An 18,487-nucleotide genomic window follows, 5' to 3' on the forward strand; every position below is an offset into this window, starting at 1 on the left:
TCATTTCAGTACAATTGTATAAAATGTACAATGTATAAAATGTATAAAAATGTCCATGTAAATGATTTCCACTGGGGCCAACACAAAAATGCCGCTGGTACTTGAGGCATTTTGAATAAGGAATTTTCTCTCATAAGATGGTGACGACTGTGTCTTGTCTTCCAGCTTCAAGACCAAGCTGAAGCATGCCGCATGTATGAAAACAAGCCAGGCAGCAGGAGCAAGGGGTCAGGAGGACCAGTAAATAGGGACAGAGAGAAATTCAATTAAAAGAAGACAGCTCACGGCCAAGTCAAAAGACGTTTCCAGAAATGGTAGAAAATATTAAACTTTTATCCTATGCTCTGTCTCCAACAAGTTTGCTTTTTCACTGGAATTAAAAAAACTTAGATGATGTTTTGTTAAAGTTAGGATGCACTGATAAAGAATGAGTAAGAAACAAAAATGTGTAGAATTAATAAGAAATTATTTTATTGCTGTTTTCTATTGAGCTGAACATTTTTTTCCTTTATAATTGGATCAAAGAATTTTTTAAAAAGATAAACACATTTTATAAATAAATGATATTTAGTTTCAACATATTGCACATTATAACTACTAGGAACTTTGGTAAATAAAGAGCATGGTTTGAAACCACCTACACAAATCCTCCAAACCAATACTGAGCAAGAGTGTAAGAAAATGTCAATCAACTGATTTTCCCAAATCAAAACATAATTTGAAGAAATTTCATTACAGGAATTAATTATTGTATTTCAGTATAACTAATGAAGTGAGCATGTAAGACACTCATGTACATGTACCTCCATTTGATGGTTTTACACTTTTCTGGCGAGAAATCATTGTTGTCAGTGTATTTCTGTTTATATTTATTACATCCAGTGGCTCCAGACTGTAAGGTTAGTCTCCTGATTTGAATCAGTGATTGAGTCTGAGTGTCTCAACTATCTGATTTCCAAGGTCATTTTGTCATCTCTGAAGAGGGATTGTTCGCCCATGTTTGTCCTCTGATTGAAGCCTAGCTACAACCATTTATACCCCACTCAGAGTCACCCTCCAGCCATGCTCAAAAATTGAATTAGTTTCAGTCTGAATTTGTGTTTCAAAACTAGTAATTATTTTTTAACCCCAGAGGAAGCCAAGAGAAATGAGTCAGATCTTTACAAGTCATGAAATTTGATGATATATGATTTTACACCAACCAAAGGGACACAAGCCTGAAGCACAGCAATTTACCAACCATTCATCTGTTAGCAAATTAAATCACACCGCATTTGACATCTTTTAGAAAGTTAGATAAATCTGATGAAAAAGTTTCTCTCTCAATTACCATCTGAAATTAATCTCCTTAATCCCAATTTGATCTCTTTCATGCATATAAGGGGTATCTCTCATCTGCCCACCTATGTGCTTTAAATCTCCACCACAGAGTTAAGATGGAACGTGACTGTCAAACTTAGTCCTGTGTGAAACTCCAACACCCATGCAGTTCCATGAGATGAGAGATCTGATTAGGGGGGATGAGGACAGAGGGGCGTAACTGACAGCCATCCATTATCTCTTTCTGTACCTGGTTGAGGACTGTAAGCAGTCTCCTGGAGTGAGTGACGGAGTTGCAGAGCGCCATCCAGAGGCAGGCATGGTTCAGCTGCATCAGTGCAAAGCAGAGCTGGAAAACAGACTCAAAGTGTACTGCTTATTGCCACTAAAATATTTATACACACTGATTTATTTTTATTTTTTTTTTAATTTTTATATCAAATGATACAATCTGAAAAGGGAAATCATGCTTTGGAAACTATAACCATTCTGCAATATGAATGCATATGATGATGTGCAAGCAGACACTGGTCATAAGGGGTCACAAGTCAAAACTATTCAGAATGACTGTTGCATATTATGAACAGATTCTGTGCCAGTGTGCACTTTATTTAATGCTCTGTGTGTGTTTGTTATGTGAAGATGCATAGGCTAGAGCTGACCTTCACCTGGGACGGCAAACAGATGGTTAGAGTGCAACTGTTACTAACATTGTTGGATAAATGTTAAAGTTCTTTGAGTTGTCTTCAAGTGCTTCTGCATCAGTGATAAGACTATAACCCTTCCTCAACATAGTATGAACAACAGACTGGACAGTAGACAATTCTGTTTCAATCTGGATAATAAAAACAAAAATCATATCAAGGTTTAAAAACTGAATATTCCACAAATACAAAGAAAAATAGTGAGATGTGCGCATTTAGCTGTTTTACCACTCTGTGTTTTTCATGTGTGCTGTGGCAGAGAGAAAATGTGGGTCGGCAAGTTTTCTCGGTGTTATGTCCCATGTGCAGCAGAGGAGTGTCCAGCTGACACTTTAGAGGGAGGGCCAGAAGGAGAGGAATGAGCATCAAACTAAAGAGATGATCAAACTACAGGCCACCAGCAGACACTCACATGGTGAGCTGCAGATTGAGAACATTCACTCTGTGTCACCCAAAACTGCTCCCAGTATCTGAGCAGCCAGGACCAAAATTGATATTGATCATGCTTAGTTATACACCAGCTCTCCACTCTTTAAGCGGCACTTTGACCAGCCAGTGCCCTGCCAGCCCTGAGCACAGTTATGATGGGAGTGCTCTACAATAGGAAGGAAAAGGAGTCTCATCTCCTCTCTCAACAGTGGTATTAGTTTAACATAGCCGGAGCTGAGAGGGGGCACGGTGCTAGCTCCTTCACAGAGCATTCTGGTCATTAGCATGGACCACACAGCCTCTCTCAAGTAGAGTCGTAACCTCTGGAGGTCACTCTGTTCACTAATTGTACACTACAGGCAAGATCAGATTCTGTTGTCAAGAAAAGGGGAGACTCGTATCTTTGCCCTTTCTATGTATTTCTAAAGCTGATTAAATAATGAGGTCATTTTATGGACTGAAGGCCTCGATGTGCAGAACTATTTAACGCTTTCTGATACTACCTTCTGGATTGTGCAGTTTTTTATTTCTGTATTTTAGCCGCTCGTAGACCTCAATACTGGGGACCTTTTGTTAGTATTTTGTTCATTTTATATTTGTTTTTGTCTGGAGCTCTTTGTGTACACATTGTTACCTAATCTCTGCTCTACAGTGTCATTCTTTTTATTGATGTGTGTGACTGTGCATGCATGATTGCATACACGTGTAGTTCTGTGTGTGTGTGTGTGTGTGTGTGTGTGTGTGTCTGTGTGTCTGTGTGAATGAATGTATGTGTGTGCGTGCTGACTTCTGAGCCAAGAACACATCTCTGGCTCATCTCTAAGGCCTGGCGTCAGCCTCCTTAAGTGCTGTCAATGTCACATGGTAACAGCAGCACTGCAGCCTCTTAATTGGTTTAGGAAAAGCATCCTTGTCATTTTGCGGTCAGTAAACTCCACTAGAGAAAATGAAGTCCAAGCTGCTGTCACCTCCTCAACCCCCACACAGCCAGCTAACAAAAAAATAATGATTATGTGCCGTGTATATTTGTGTGTTCGCTGTCTGTTTTCACTTTTTGCTTTTAGAAATAATTGCTGTTGGTTGTGTGGCTGCATCAGAGGAAGGGCATTAATGATTCTCACTGGCCGTGAGGAAACACTGCGCTGCAGAGGGCGGGAGGAGAGCTACTAATTTTTTTAGAACTAAACGTGTGTGTGTGTGTGTGTGTGTGTGTGTGTGTGTGTGTGTGTGTGTGTGTGTGTGTGTGTGTGTGTGTGTGTGTGTGTGTGTGTGTGTGTGTGTGTGTGCGTGTGCGTGCATTTGTGCCTGAATATGTTTGTTTGGCAATTTATTTTCAGTAGTTTCCTTTATCGTGCAGTACATATTGTACGCAGCCCATAATAATTAGTCTTGCAGTGTGTGCAGAGATGTATGTATCTCTGAATGACTTTAATATGTGTGTGTGTGTGTGTGTGTGTGTGTGTGTGTGTGTGTGTGTGTGTGTGTGTGTGTGTGTGTGTGTGTACAGTGTATGTGCATGGCTGTCCTTTTGCACGGATTAGCTGGTGAATGCAGCGAGAGGATGATCAGACTGGGAGCACACCAGGGTTGCTCTGCGATCACACAGGGATTATGGGGGATATGGAGCTGTAGTGCATTCCAGGGCTGCCTCCAGTTAGGCTCATCTCCGCCACGCTCCCCTCACACACACCACTTTAATTGCCTTTGCTTCTTTCATTACTTTTATTGCCTCTCCTCTGCATTGCGTGCTCCCTGGGCTTGTGGAAAGGTCATTGTGATGGTGGTTGTGTGCTCAGAGTCTCCGTCTCCCTGAATAGCAGGAAATGGCTGTGGAGCTCAAGCTGGGGAATCAAGAGACACAACAGAGTAGCCACTGAAAGGCTGTATACAGATTTTCATCAAAACATCTTAAATTCATTGTTTCAAACCAAGTCTATGAAGTAAGTCTACACCAGAACTGTATTTTCAACTGCCACTCAATGTGTGTCATTCAGAAATAAGGGGGATTTCATTAGGTGGCAACCTCAGTGGTAGAGATATAGATCCTTACTTTGACCACCTATATGCAAACTATGACACTTAGAAGAATGCTAAGTAAGGCAAATGCATAATGATTGTTAAAAATGTCTTCATCACTTGACAAATGGAGGAGCGGGAGGGGCAATGTAAAGGGCATTGGCAATATTGTGGGTCGGAAGCAGTGAAGAGGTGACAGCCCTTGAATGAGGGACATGTTTGTGCCTTATAGCAAACATGTGATTAAGGAAAATAGATTTCTTAGTGGTGGTAGAATCCCGAAGTGACTTTGAATTATGGTACAGTCAGGTTTGTCTTCCTTGGTCAAATAAGTTACATCTCCCAAAACATCTTCAAGATGTGCACTTTCCTGATAAGTACATACGTAGAGCCTAGCATGTTTTAGTATATGTACTATACACAGATGTTCCATTTTAGCAGTATTTGTGGTGTTAATCATACTCTAACAACATGACAATTGCACTCAGAAGGGCTCAGATTTTGTTGTCGTAAAGTTAATGTTGGATTTTTTTTTTTTTAATTATTATTCTTTTTTGCAAGTAACCATTGCTTATACCACCTTTAATAATGTTTTGTCTAACTGCAGGCTTGTATGAGTGAGTGCAGGCTTGCAGAGCTGAGTATCCAACTAGTGGGGCCAAGAGTAGCTGCCATGGCCGGTAGTCTGGGAGGAGTGTCATTTAATAAAGGTAGTGACAGTATCTCTCAGGGAAAGCTATAAATTTAAGGTAATCCAGGTCAAGCAATATCACATGCAGGGGCCTCATCATTCCAACACCATGACTAGACATCTAAATTTCTTCTTGCTTCTTAGTCCCCCTGTGTGTCTTAGTTTAGAGGCTTTACACTCCAAGCTTTAGTCTGTAACTACAGAAGTACAGTAGAGTGTCAATACCTCAGCTGTAGAGCAACAGCTGAGGTATTGACACAAACAGTTTGCTGCGGATATGTGGATATTTTTTATATTTTTGCTTTCCTTCCATTGCCTCTGTCCTTTATTCCCCATCTCTCTCTTCCTCCCTCTCTGTCCCAGTACACGAATCTCGTGTCTACAACGTCTCCACTGTCAACCAGTTTGCCCCGGAACGGGGCCTTAATAGATGCCATACTACTACTGAGATCCCTCTGCAGTTGCACAGTAATTGGTTTGTATCCCATCAATAGCTAATGCACATGTTATCATATTCCAACATTGCTGCAGGCGAGCAAATGAAAAACTTGCTGTGAAAATAAAAGAGCAAAGAACAAAGATCGTGCATCTCTGCCAAGAAAGAGAAAGTGGACAAATGAGGTTTTTTTATATATATATATGTGTGTGTGTCTGTGTTTGTGTGCTTTACTCTCAAATGCAACAGCGTGTGAAATATAGTCAACTTTTTGTTTGTGCATATGCTTGTGTCTTTAGTTGTATGTACAGACACACGAATCCACACACAGGAGGGTGTGCAAGCCTCGCAAATTGAGATCAGGAGACTTAAAGCTGAGCTTGAGGAGAGGAGGATTGAAAAGCAGAAGGTCCAGGTATATACCAAGAAAATATACCCAGACATACAAATATGGTGATGCAGGTCAGATTTTCCCATTTTTAGTTTTATTTATACACTTTAGGCCATCACAGAAATGTTAATGAAACCTTAAGAAGGTATACTCAAGTAGCATCTTTCAAATATTTTAGAATGATTAACACATATAACTTAGACATTATAACAGAGACCTGATTGGTGAAATTCATCATAATCATTTATCCGATTTTTCTGAAACTGCTTTTTTGGCTATGATGTACAGTGGTTATGTGATCTTGATATTTTTTCTGTAATGAAAAATAATCAAACTATGTTTTATTTTTTAGACATTTGTTTTATGTGATGTTTTTCCAGGAACTAATTACCAAGACAACAACATCCACTCCTCACCCTTACTCATGCAGATGAACAGCTCTCTCCAATGTATGTGTGTTTGTGGTGCTCATCAAATACACAAGACATTTCACTCAACTTATATTTAACAGATTTATTATGTTGATACAGAGTATTAGAAGAGTTTAGATTTGGCCTAAAACCGTATATCCGTGGGTGTATTTACACAGTACGGGTGGTCAATACGAGTTCATATAAGCTGTAAATACAGTAGCTCATAGCACACAAAGTAAACAGTGCCATAATTTCACACCAGAGGAAAAATCTTGTTTTTGATGATCTCTGGTGGTTGAAGTTATCACCCCCCTTCTGCAGCGACGAAGAAGTGTATATCACTGTTGATCACAGCCAACAGAGATGCAGGCTGTGGTCAGTGGTGCAACGGACCTGAAAGTTTAAACTAGAAGAGGTCATTGAAAACAGTACTTTTCAGCTTGGTATTAAGCTACTTTTTAATGCAAAGCAGCCACGGGATGCAGTACGTATTGCAGTGAATAGGGTGTGTGATGTGTTAGTGTAGCAGCATGAGTTGTCACTCACTTTGCTTCTTTTAAGAAACAAAACATTTTCATCAGCATCTGTGAATCCCTATTTGGTTTTGGATGCGTACCGATGACACAGCCAACGGGGCAATTTGGGGTTCAGTATCTTGCCCAAGGACGCTTCAACATGCGGACTGGACGAGCCGGGATCAAACCACTGACCTTCTGGTTAGTAGACTACCCGTTCTACCTCCTGAGCAACAGCCAGCAATGTTACATGTTCTTTGTTAGGCCTCTGAACCCAGTTTGAAAGCCCAGTGCAGTACCCTAGCCAGATTATCCGTCCACTTGATCAACAAAAAATTAGTACAACTACTACCATAGACACAATCGGACCATCATCCTTAGTATACCTGGTGTGGCTCCCTTCCTCTGCCTCCTCTGACCAAGTATACAAGCAACACATTGCAGACTCTGACCTGAGACAGTCCATGACTGCGTAACTTTGGCTCTGATCATTCTACTGTGTAAAACCCTTATAGTCCTGGCAAAGACCCCAGTTCTCTTCCAGAAGAGGGGTGGAAAATCTATACAAGCCCCTCTCTGTGACTGCATGTTTCTGCTTTTGCTCCGGCCGACTCCAGAGACAGTGTCAGTGACAAAGCAGCAAGCTTTCAGACAGAGCGTGAGTGTTTCTGGAGTGGCTCATCTGAAACATGGGTCAATACAAACACTCACCAGCACATCACAGAAAGTATCACTGAAAAGCAAAGCTGCTGCATAACTCCCAGGATTTTATTGGCTGTCATGTTGATTTTTCTTGTTCTGGGATTAGCATTGGCCTCAGTGTGTTTGTGTGACTAATGGTCTGTGTTTTCCGGCTGTGAAATCAGCAGCCTGAGAGCCCTGAACAGCCTGCACATCAGTGTTTGAAGTCCCCCCCCGCCCGGTTCTGCATCTGGGTCGTGCTGTTAATGCATCCCCAGCATATTTCTCTCTTCATCTGACAGAGCAGGGGCTCTCTTTTACATACAACCATGTTTAGCACTCCTCTCCTTCTGTGCCCACGATGACCCCCACTGTAATCTACGCAACTCGGGCTAGCTTGTGTCATCCCCACCTGTGTGGCCCAGCCTCGACTGATGGCTAAAGCTTGTTAACACTGAAGACACATTTTTGCAGTTAGCTGGGAAATGTTGGGGGTGGCTGTGATCAAAGGACACGGTGCATTGGAGGAAGAGGTCTCACCTCCCTGTTCAGAGTTGGCATCTTTTCACCCAACTGACCTAATGACATTCTCTCCTCTGGCCAGACAGACAGATAAGTGTTAGTCGCTGTTAGTGTTCACCGAGACCACCTAGGACACTTTAAGTAAACATGTCACTCAAGCATCACCATGGAAACTTCTAACTTTTTCTAAATAAAATATGAATTTTATGTGTTGCTTGAGAAGGTCTTACTTGTTGGCGGAAAGGTGTCCCACAGTTGAAGACATCTCATTTTTCTCAGCCAATACCACCCTGCCTCACAGTAAGCCATATTTGTGTCACCTGGCATCTGCCTGCAACATATTCCTATCTGATATCCTCTCAAATTGAAAGGAGGGAAATTGGGGCTGATTGAAGGGATACGATTTTGGTGGTGGAAGGACAGGGGCAGCACAAGAGCAAGGGGAGAAAGATGTGAACCCAATCTGCCATATGTTGACTGTACTAAATAGGGGCTTGTGCTAAGAAGAGCCTCTTTATCCCCTCATTCCCTCTGTTTACTTTGAGCCTCACCACCCTTCTCAACACAGGCATCACTGCAACTAGAACGCCCTCCCCATCCTTCTCTTCTCAGCTTCAGCGATATCACCTGCATCACAGGAGACACAATTGCTCCTTTGTATATCAAGCTAGTCCAATTAAAAAGATGACAGCTTAACCAGGGCTAGAAGGGGTTTTGTTAAGTTTGTTAATCCATTAGGAATTGAAGAGTAAGCAGTGTGATTGGTATCCACAGATCTGTGACAAGTCTGAATATCTGCTCAATTTACAGTGGTCTGACAGCTCTTCATGTGTGTTTATTTGTGGAGAGCCGATGCAAACTCAGCCCATTAAGGGCCACAGGGTGAGTGGAGCAAAGTCTGACTAATGTTTTGGGGCATTCAAAAACCTGCAGGGAGCCAGGAGTATAGAAGTTGGCTGAAAGCAAAGCAGCGATCCAGGGAATAATAATAAATAGATAAATAAGTGGATGAAATGGAATGAGAAAAGCTATTGAAATACCACATCTATTCTCACGCAGCACGTTTGTTTATTTATGGCATCTGAAGGCTTGGTCTTGATGCCGGGTGGGGGCTGGGGGAATACATGCACAGGCTTTCCCTCTCAGAGCCCAGCTCCCAAGCTTTCATTAAGTGTCATTACCAGTACTTTCAGAAAGCTGGCCAGGCTGAGACCTGACATCCCCTCTACAGATAGTTGGCCATGCATATGGATGGATTTCTGATCCCTGTTATCCACCACTGAGGAGGGAGAATTAGGCCAGCGAGAAGTAGAGTATGGGGCTTAAAGGGTGCATCCATATCTGACTTTAATGGCAAAGATGGAGCTATTACTTCAATTGAGGGACAGTGTTCATGCTTGGTTAGTTGTTGTGTATGTCGCTCAGGTTATCAACACTGTTAGTGTTTCACTCAATATTTTCCTTTTTATGACCATATGGGTCATGTACACCCATGCCTGTAAGATCAAACACATTTTACGCTCTTGTAAAGAATTGCATTTTCACCGCAGCTTGTGTACAATATACCACAATGCCATTTAAAAATGTGCATTTCTAGCAGCAAGGCGTTCATTAACAATTTGCTCTTCCAGTTCACTTACTTTGAGATGTCCCCTGATTGATGGGGATTGATGGCTTGTTCTGTTTATTTGTATATCTGGGAATGAAATATTCATATTGTATGCTTTTCCGAGCAGAAGTTATCTAGATTCAGTGTAAATGGTACTTGGGATTAGATTTTCACAGCAGATTGCTGTTATTAAGGGGAAAAAGCCAACTTCTTTGAGCAGTCATCTTCTTGGGAGGCAATCTCTCTTTTCTCTTTCACGCAGTCAGAGTGCTGGACCAGGCTCTTAATGCACTGAAGCAAAAGTGCTTCGGTCCGCAACCTTTCACGCCTTCAGCTCTCCTTTATGTGATTGAATAGTTAATAACTATGAGTCGCCTTTGAAAGCTCTGTGTCGTTGGTCCTTCTGAGGCACTTCTCTTCTTTTTGTCTGTTTGGCTGCTGTACCTGCCCATTGCTCTGTCTGCCTGCATGTCTACTTGCCCCAGATGCCAAGTCAACTGATAGCCCACCTCTTCTCCACCAGCCCCTCTTACTTTTATCTTTGTCTCTCGCCTGACTTGCCACTTGTGTGTCTGGCTGTCTGGCTGTCTGGCTGTCTTAGTCTGTACATCAGAATTTTGAGGGCGAGGGATCAGCTTTTTCATCTCCTACTTCCTCTTTCTCTTCCTATACACATTCACACAGACAGACAGACACACACTCGCTCACACAGCTCATTAGCCCATCCCACGCTCACAGCTGTGGCAGAATGTGACCCTGCCTAATTGTGTACCATGCTCATTTGTTCTCCCTGCATGATGTGACGATTGCTTATTTATTCTCCTCAGGGCTCCCATCTCACATTAAAATGATTGACTCATTTCATTCACTGCACATTTTCAAGCTTTATTTGATAAGCTCATTTCCCTTGGCATTCAAATCCCTCCTTTTTCTCATGCTTAAAAGTTATAATGTTAGCGAGGCACATTATTATTCATACTCAGGATTGTTTCTTTCGGCTAATTATATGTGTTAGAAAATAATTTTGCACGTGTGATTCTGTTTATTCCGGTGGAATTGAGCAGCACAAAAGGGTAGACATTAACGATGCAGTCGGAATAGCTGAGGAGCCAATTGTGTACACAAAGCTGGCAGACGCGGTCAACAAGAAGCTTAAGAGGGATTGGGACACTGTGGAAACTCGGCCAGAATAAGCAGCGCAAATTTGCATTCTATTAGAATTTACATCTGGTTAGAGACCTGTTTTACAAATAAAGAAGCCATCAACCTTTTTTGTCCAATCATGTAATAAAGGAGTGTTTTGACACAGAAGGGACCATAACGAGTGATTTCTGATTGGGGATTTAGGCAGCGTTGTTACAGGAGGATTTTAGCTCTTGTGATCTCGCCAGCTGAAAGTCGATGTTTTCTCCCTCCAGCTACTGTATATCGACCAGGCCTCAGCGACACAGCACTTGCAGGAGACCTGCTCAGTGCTCTGGTCAGCCAATTCAGACTGAGATATGTGATAGTGACACAAAAGCACAAAAAGGTGTGACTGGCAGAGGATAGTAATCTAATGCGTACGAGGCATCATTAGGGCTAGGTACTGAAACTCTCCTTTTTTTTGTACTGACCAGAATACAGCAGGTTGACACGACATGTTTGGTCAGATTTTTAAGTGTACTTACTTATTCTTAAATACATTTTTTTAATTAATTTTAGACTGTTTTATTTAGCCAAAGTTCTTATAATGTTGCTGGTTAATAACATTTACCATTTAAGAACTTTGGCTTCTTATGATTAAGGGGCACAGCACTTTCATAAGGTTGGATGATATCAAATTAAAAAACTCTTCAAACTCGAAGCAGAAAAGGCCACGGCATCCGGCCTTTTAGTCTCTAGTATGGGCCTGGCTCCAAAAACTCTGCATTTCCCATAAAGCAGCTCAGTAGTGTCTTTAAATAGACACCTGACAACATCATCAGTGTTATTAAGTTATAAAGGTTAACAGCTGTTTTCACAGGTCACAGCTTGAGTAGCACAGTCATACGTAAACTGAACTGAACTAAAATCAGTGGAGTTAAATGAAAATAAGGTTTTTATAAAGTTTCAGAAAATGCATCAGAAAAAGTATTGTTTTAGTATTAAAAACCAAAACTGAGCTTTCAAGATTAATATATTGGCAATGGTATAAAAAATTCAAACAAAACCCAGCCCAAGGCATTATCTAGTAGTTCTCTAAGTCCATTGAAACATCCCTTGTTTCTAGGTGCCTTAATGCTCTTTGATCATCCATTTATTGGAATGAAGTCTCTTTTGCTTTTGCAGCGCCTTGACTACGAGAGGAGCTTTGATTAGTCAAGCAGACAGCCTGCAGAAGAGGAGAGGAGTGCCAACTTCTACATGCCTTTATGTTCCCAGCCAGCCATGAGTGTTGCAGAGTTGCGGCAGTTTCTGCAGGCCCCGGAGAGAGAGAGACCTTGTCCTCAAGCAAGCACCTAATAAGATTTGGACATCACTTTGATTATTTGGATCCCACCTTTCCAGTCCAATGGACATTTAGCTATTAATGATAAGCACCTAAAACACATGAAAGGAGGATCTGTTAAACCTCACCAAGTTTTCATGGTTTTCGAGTCTGGGGAAAAATAACTTGTGCTGTCAAGAAAAAAAAGCTATAAAGATGTATTTTCTTATGTGTCATTTAAGTATTCAGTTTTGTTACTTTTTGTCCTTTCTGCGTTTGCAGTCTCATTTGAGAATTTAACTGATGTGTATTGTGTTACAAGTTTCTTTAGATGGCCAGACATGGCTGTTATTATACTTTCAGAATGTATGAAGCTAAGGAACTAAATATTGAACTAATTTTACTCTGAAATATTAGCTCTGAATTATAAACAGAGACTTTATCTGTGTGGGAGGAAACATCATTTTGTACCCTGCTATTTGTTATTTGTCAGAATGTCCTAAATCACATAAGTGTTTTCATTTCATCAGTATTTAGTACATGTAAGTTGAATACATGAGGAGCTAAAGCGAATATTAATCTATTTTTATGATTAAGTTTCTTTACATTGATTTCTGCAAAAGAAAAGTAGAGCACTTGATGTGTTTTGAGTCGCACACAGTAACTACTCCTAGAGCCATAGACCCCACAAGCCAAAGTATCCAAAATCTTAATGAATATGGGCAGATAGACAAGAAATTGCAGCCAAATAAAAGAATAATAAAGGCATCTAAATCCTAACAAGCCTGCCTTTGTTCTTCCACTCCACCCACCACAAGTTGGCTGTGTGAAAGCAGGCATTGTTGCAGCTTTGAGGGCAGCTCTGAGAGTTCCATGCCCATCGGCCTTCAATCACATGGGATGTCTGAGTTTGACAGTATAAAGTCTTGCTTCTAGAACAAAATAAGACCCCTAAGCAATAGTGGATAAGCTGTTAGTAACCATACAGTCCACAGGGAGGTAGACCAAGCATGGTAGTACAGTATACACAAAGTGTTGGTTAGGGATAAGACAAAGGACCAGTGAAAACATTACTGGATGCTGCAACACTCTTAAATTTCTTACATTTATTCACAGAAGTAAATGGTATCTGCTATTTTGTGTATTAAAATTCAGTCTTACCAAATAAAGACCAAAAGCAAAGTTTAGTAAAGTACAAAGTGTGGAAAAACTGAGACTATGGTAGGGACTATGAAAAAACACTTAAATTACTCAGTGATACAAAAGATAACCCGAAGCATTCTCTTTCGCTGGCAGAAGTTGTATTGTGTATTGTATTGACTCTCTCCTTCCCCCATAAAAGTTGCATCTGGTCTTGCAACATAGTGTCATTCCATACATTTGGTTTTGCCCATCTCTCGTTTTCTTTGACTTTTCAGAAGGCATCGGTGAGGATATACTGTGAGCTCACACAGAAGCAAGGCTCTTCAGTTGCTGAGCTGTGGTAGGTGTGTACACTCACTGGCAGCATGTAAGGATTAATTCCAGCCTTACAGGAAGAGGACACCATCGGTTTCTGCCTTGGCCAAATCAATAGGCAACATTCTATCTAGCATAGCAGTCAATACACAACACTTAAGGTGTCTGAGGAAACTAAAGAACACCAATAATTGTTATTAATGCCTTAGATATCCCCGAGCATTGCATTTAGAAGCAGTAAAGGCCTCTTTGGCTCTAGTAAAGTGTGTCTGTTCAGGAATGTTAACACAAAAAATAGTGTCCAATATTATATAATCAATTTCTTACCAAAATGCCTTATATGCCTGCAGTATTGACAATCAGAGGAAATTTATTTGTGACTCTAGGGTTGGCGATGCCGCTCGGTCAACCACATTGGCCACGTTGGAGTGAAATATTGTGGATTACCATGAAATTTTGTTCATGGTCCCCAGGGGTTGAATCCTAATGGCTTTGGTGATCCCCTTACTTTTCCTTTAGCAGCACCCTGAGGTTGGCTTTTTTGGGGTTTTACTTCAAATTCTCAAAAAATATTAATTTAATTCAATCCCAGAGTATGAATTGTAATAACTTTGGTGCCTACACCTGATTTATCCAATACTTGTCCAATACTGCTAATTAGAAAATGTTATCGTGTCAACGCACTAAACTAATATTGTGAACGTCATACATGCTAAAGATCAGCATGTCAGCATTGTCACTGTCAGTGTCAGTGTGAGCATGCTGATATTAGCATTTAGCTCAAAGCACCACAGTGCCAAAGTACAGCCCACTAGCATGGCTGTAGACTCGTGTTGAACATTCACACACAGATGGTACTTTGGAGTAGCTTGTGTTGGTTGTTACTTGTTATTGGCATTAAACTTGAATTAAAGAGGTGCACGATTCAATTTACTTTAGATTAAAAAAAATATATGGAAACAAAGAAAATCACATTTTCAGGACGGACTTAGCATAAACCACATACAATTAGCATCTATTCAGTATAAAAACACCACACTTCACTGATTTTAAATAATTCTTACACAAGTCCTCACAAGAATATGCAGTTTGTTGGAGGGACACAACTCACAAACAGGCTTTAGTGCACCAATTCACACCATCTATTACACATCTTATACAAAGCCACTCTATCAGAACAAGCAGTTATCAAGTGAAGGACAGCTAACAGCAAGCATACGTTGCTTCCTGCTTCCATCGTAAACCACATGTGGGTTCAGAACTGGTGAAGGTAAAGGGGGGGGGTTACATTCAAAATTCAATCAAGTGAAGGCCATCTCCAGCAGGGTAACAGGGAGTGGAGAGGGGTGAGGGGAAACTCAGCTGAAGTTTCCACTGGGCCTGCTGTGCTCCTAATGCAGCCTTGGATGTAATTGGGTCCCAGAAGGCTGTTCATTATCTGGGGTGAGCGAGGCAACAAAACAGAAAGGGGTGGAAAGAGAAAGAAAATGTCTCATTCTTTGCTCAGTGCCTCCGTCCCAGCACCATTATGGGACAAGAGTTAATTAAAAGAGCAGTTGATGCCTCTGTTTTTCTCATCAATCTCACTTCTGCTCTTATTAAGTTTGTAATGACAGGAGAGCTTGTCCCTGTCTGCCACAAGACACAAAAACAAGTGGGGGGAATGAGAGGATGGGAAGGGCGGGGCAGTTAATGTGAGGGACAGTTCATCTCAAATAATCTCACAGTGGTCAACAACTACCATTCACCGTAATACCTCCATTGGGTGACGATATGTAGTCAGTAGAGAAGAGCAGCACTCTTATGAAAAGGCGGCTTCTTTATTTGGGGTGTGGCAGAAGAGCCCATATAAGAGGTGTGGCTTTGCACCCTAATCCTGTGGCTACTATCTCTGCCGCTTTGGAGGCCATTTTAATTCCCTCCATCATTACAGGGACCTTCCGTGGACAGCTTTGGTAAAGGTGACTGCTGACACTGTCATTCACAAGGACTATTTCAAAATGTCAGCCCATAGCGGAGATTTGTCTCATTAAAGTTTGCGGAGTCTATTATATCCAACCCCCTCCGCCGCCTGCCACACTCAATCAAGATGACTTGGAGAACTGAGGAGGTCAAGGGAACGCTCATAATCATGCTTATTTGCATATGGGTTACAGTGAGAGAGACTATCACTGACCAACAAGAAAGGAGACTAGCAGAGGGGATTAAGCAAAGAGAAGAACACAGCTCGTTGTTTCACACTACATTGGAAGAAGTCACAGGCAGGCCAGCTTCTTTTTGTCTTTCCTCCTACAAATTGACGCCAGCGATTGAGACTGGTTTCAGCTTAGCGACATCAAGAAATGTCAGCATAACCATGATGAAGACACTGGAACACCATCCAGGCTTTTGTTCAACAGTCCCGTGACCTGAAGATTTACATACAGCTTCAATAAAGCCAGACCCAAGATCCACCCACATATAGCCGGGCTCTTCATCTAAAGCATATCAACATCTTTACAGCTGAGGGGTTTCAAAGCCCCGGGATCACTCATGTAAATGTGTGACATCTGTGGATGCGAGTGCCTGAGTGAGGGAGGGACAGACCCAAGCTTTTTGTTTCTCTGTGATCAGCCTCACTCGCCTCAGCTCACAATTGTGAAGCTGACAATGAAAACAACCATTCTAGGAATTTCATTATGTAGCTCACAGGACGTTGCTGTGGTTAGGCATTTTCATATTTGTATTTCCATATCGTGCTACCAAGGCCAATGACGTCAAGTTAGTTGTAAGAAAAAGTTCATCATGCACTACAGTTGACTGTTTAGAGTTTAGGATGATATGGAGTCCTTTCCCAAACAATCAGTGTCTACATCATGTATAATAATTTGGATGAGGACGTTTTGTAGAGCTAACTAGCTAGTGGATTGACAGAAAATTAATCAGCAACTAAATTTTATAATCAATTAAGTGTTTCTGTTAAGAAGAAAAAATGCCAAAATATTACCTGGCTCCAGCTTCTAAAATTTGAGGATTTGCTTGTGTTTTTTGTCATGATAGTTAATGTAATATATTTAGATTCGGGTTGTTGGCAGAACAAAAAGAGCAATTTAAAGTAGAGCTGAAACAATTATTCAATTATTTACTTGACAGAAAATTACTTAGCAACTATTTTGATGTCAAAGCAAAAATGTCAAACGTGGTTTCAGCTTCACAATTGTGAGGACCCACTGCTTTTTTTTGTCACGTGGCAGTAAACAGAGATTTTTTTTGTTTGCATTGTTGATCAAACAACGAGCAATTTCCATTGGAGCTGAAACAAACTATCACGAGAAGATTAATCAGCAAATATTTGATAGTTGTTTAAGTTACTGCATTGAAGTAATTGTTTAAGCAAAAATCTCAAACATTTTGTGTTGTCAGCGTCCCAGTTGTGAGGAACTGCAGCTTTTCTTTGTTGTTTGTGATTGTAAACTGAATATCTTTGAGACTGTTGCTCACACAGAACAAACAAGTTTAAAACGTTACCTTGGGCTTTAGAAAAACTGCGATCGCACTATTTTATTAACATTTCATAAACCATACAATAAATCGATACCGAAAATTATCATTAGTTAAAAGCTTAATTTGAAGACACCCCCTTGGGCTCTAAGAAATTATAATGGGCATTTCACTATTTCAGTTTCACGACCTGTTAATCCAGAAGTAATCGGCAGATTAATAGATAATGAAAATAATGGTTTGTTTCAACCCTGAAGTGGTGTTACCTTTGCAGTGCCTGATTAAATCTCTGGAAAAGGAATGAACTGTAGACAAACTGTATGTGCACAGCTGGGAACTTCTAAATGAACCATTCACCACTGTTTGGCTTTTATAGATACATGAGCAAGAGTACTGACTGAAGAGAGCTATGCCACATTTAGATAATTTGTAGCCTAAAATAATTTGCATCACTTTCAGTTTTTGAACTTTGACTCATAGCACTGCTAAACTAACTTAAAATGCTTCAAAATGACATTATCTTAAGCACTTGCAGTGCACAAAAAGACATTAGTATTAAATGAAATCACCTTGGATTAAAAAAATAGCTAACATTTATTTATTTTTTTCCATTTACAAAAGATGTTGAGAGAAAAAAAAATCCATTAGCTGTCCCCCTGCTGTCTGAGTTCCATGTAGAAAAAGACAAAGCAGAGCCACTGTCACTATCCAAACATGGCCTTCACTAAACTGTTTTGTTACAGACCGACCAGTCTATCAGAAGCTGCGTGATATTCTGATCAGCTGAGAGGGGAGAAGAGGGTGAACATCAACAAAAGCACATTGTTTACCCATTTAAAAGATATGTTTGCAACCAATTGTTCAGAGGAAAACCACAAAGGACACTGTGTGCTATTTTGAACACAAGGACCATGAAAATAAAACAGTTGATATGTTTAATCCAGTGTGGTGATGTTTCGTGTGAAACAAAGCTGTGGTACATTACATTGTTGGAACAAGGGTAACTAAAAGTACAAAAAGGTCAATTGCATGAGTGTGTTGTGTGTTTATTAGGGGATGTTAAAATACAAATCTAGAGTGTGAAGACACTCGTGCCACAAGTACAGTTTGAATAGTGCTTCAGTCTGTCAAGGAGCACTTCATGGTGACACACACACACACACACACACACACACACACACACACACACACACACACACACACACACACACACACACACACACACACACACACACACACACACACACACACACACACACACACACACACACACACACACACACACACACACACACACACACACACACACACACACACACACACACACACCTTAAGCCACAACAGTACAAAAACTAGTACATGCAAGGACACAA

Source organism: Xiphias gladius, chromosome 1, assembly GCF_016859285.1.
Source record: "Xiphias gladius isolate SHS-SW01 ecotype Sanya breed wild chromosome 1, ASM1685928v1, whole genome shotgun sequence".
Lineage (NCBI taxonomy): Eukaryota > Metazoa > Chordata > Actinopteri > Istiophoriformes > Xiphiidae > Xiphias > Xiphias gladius.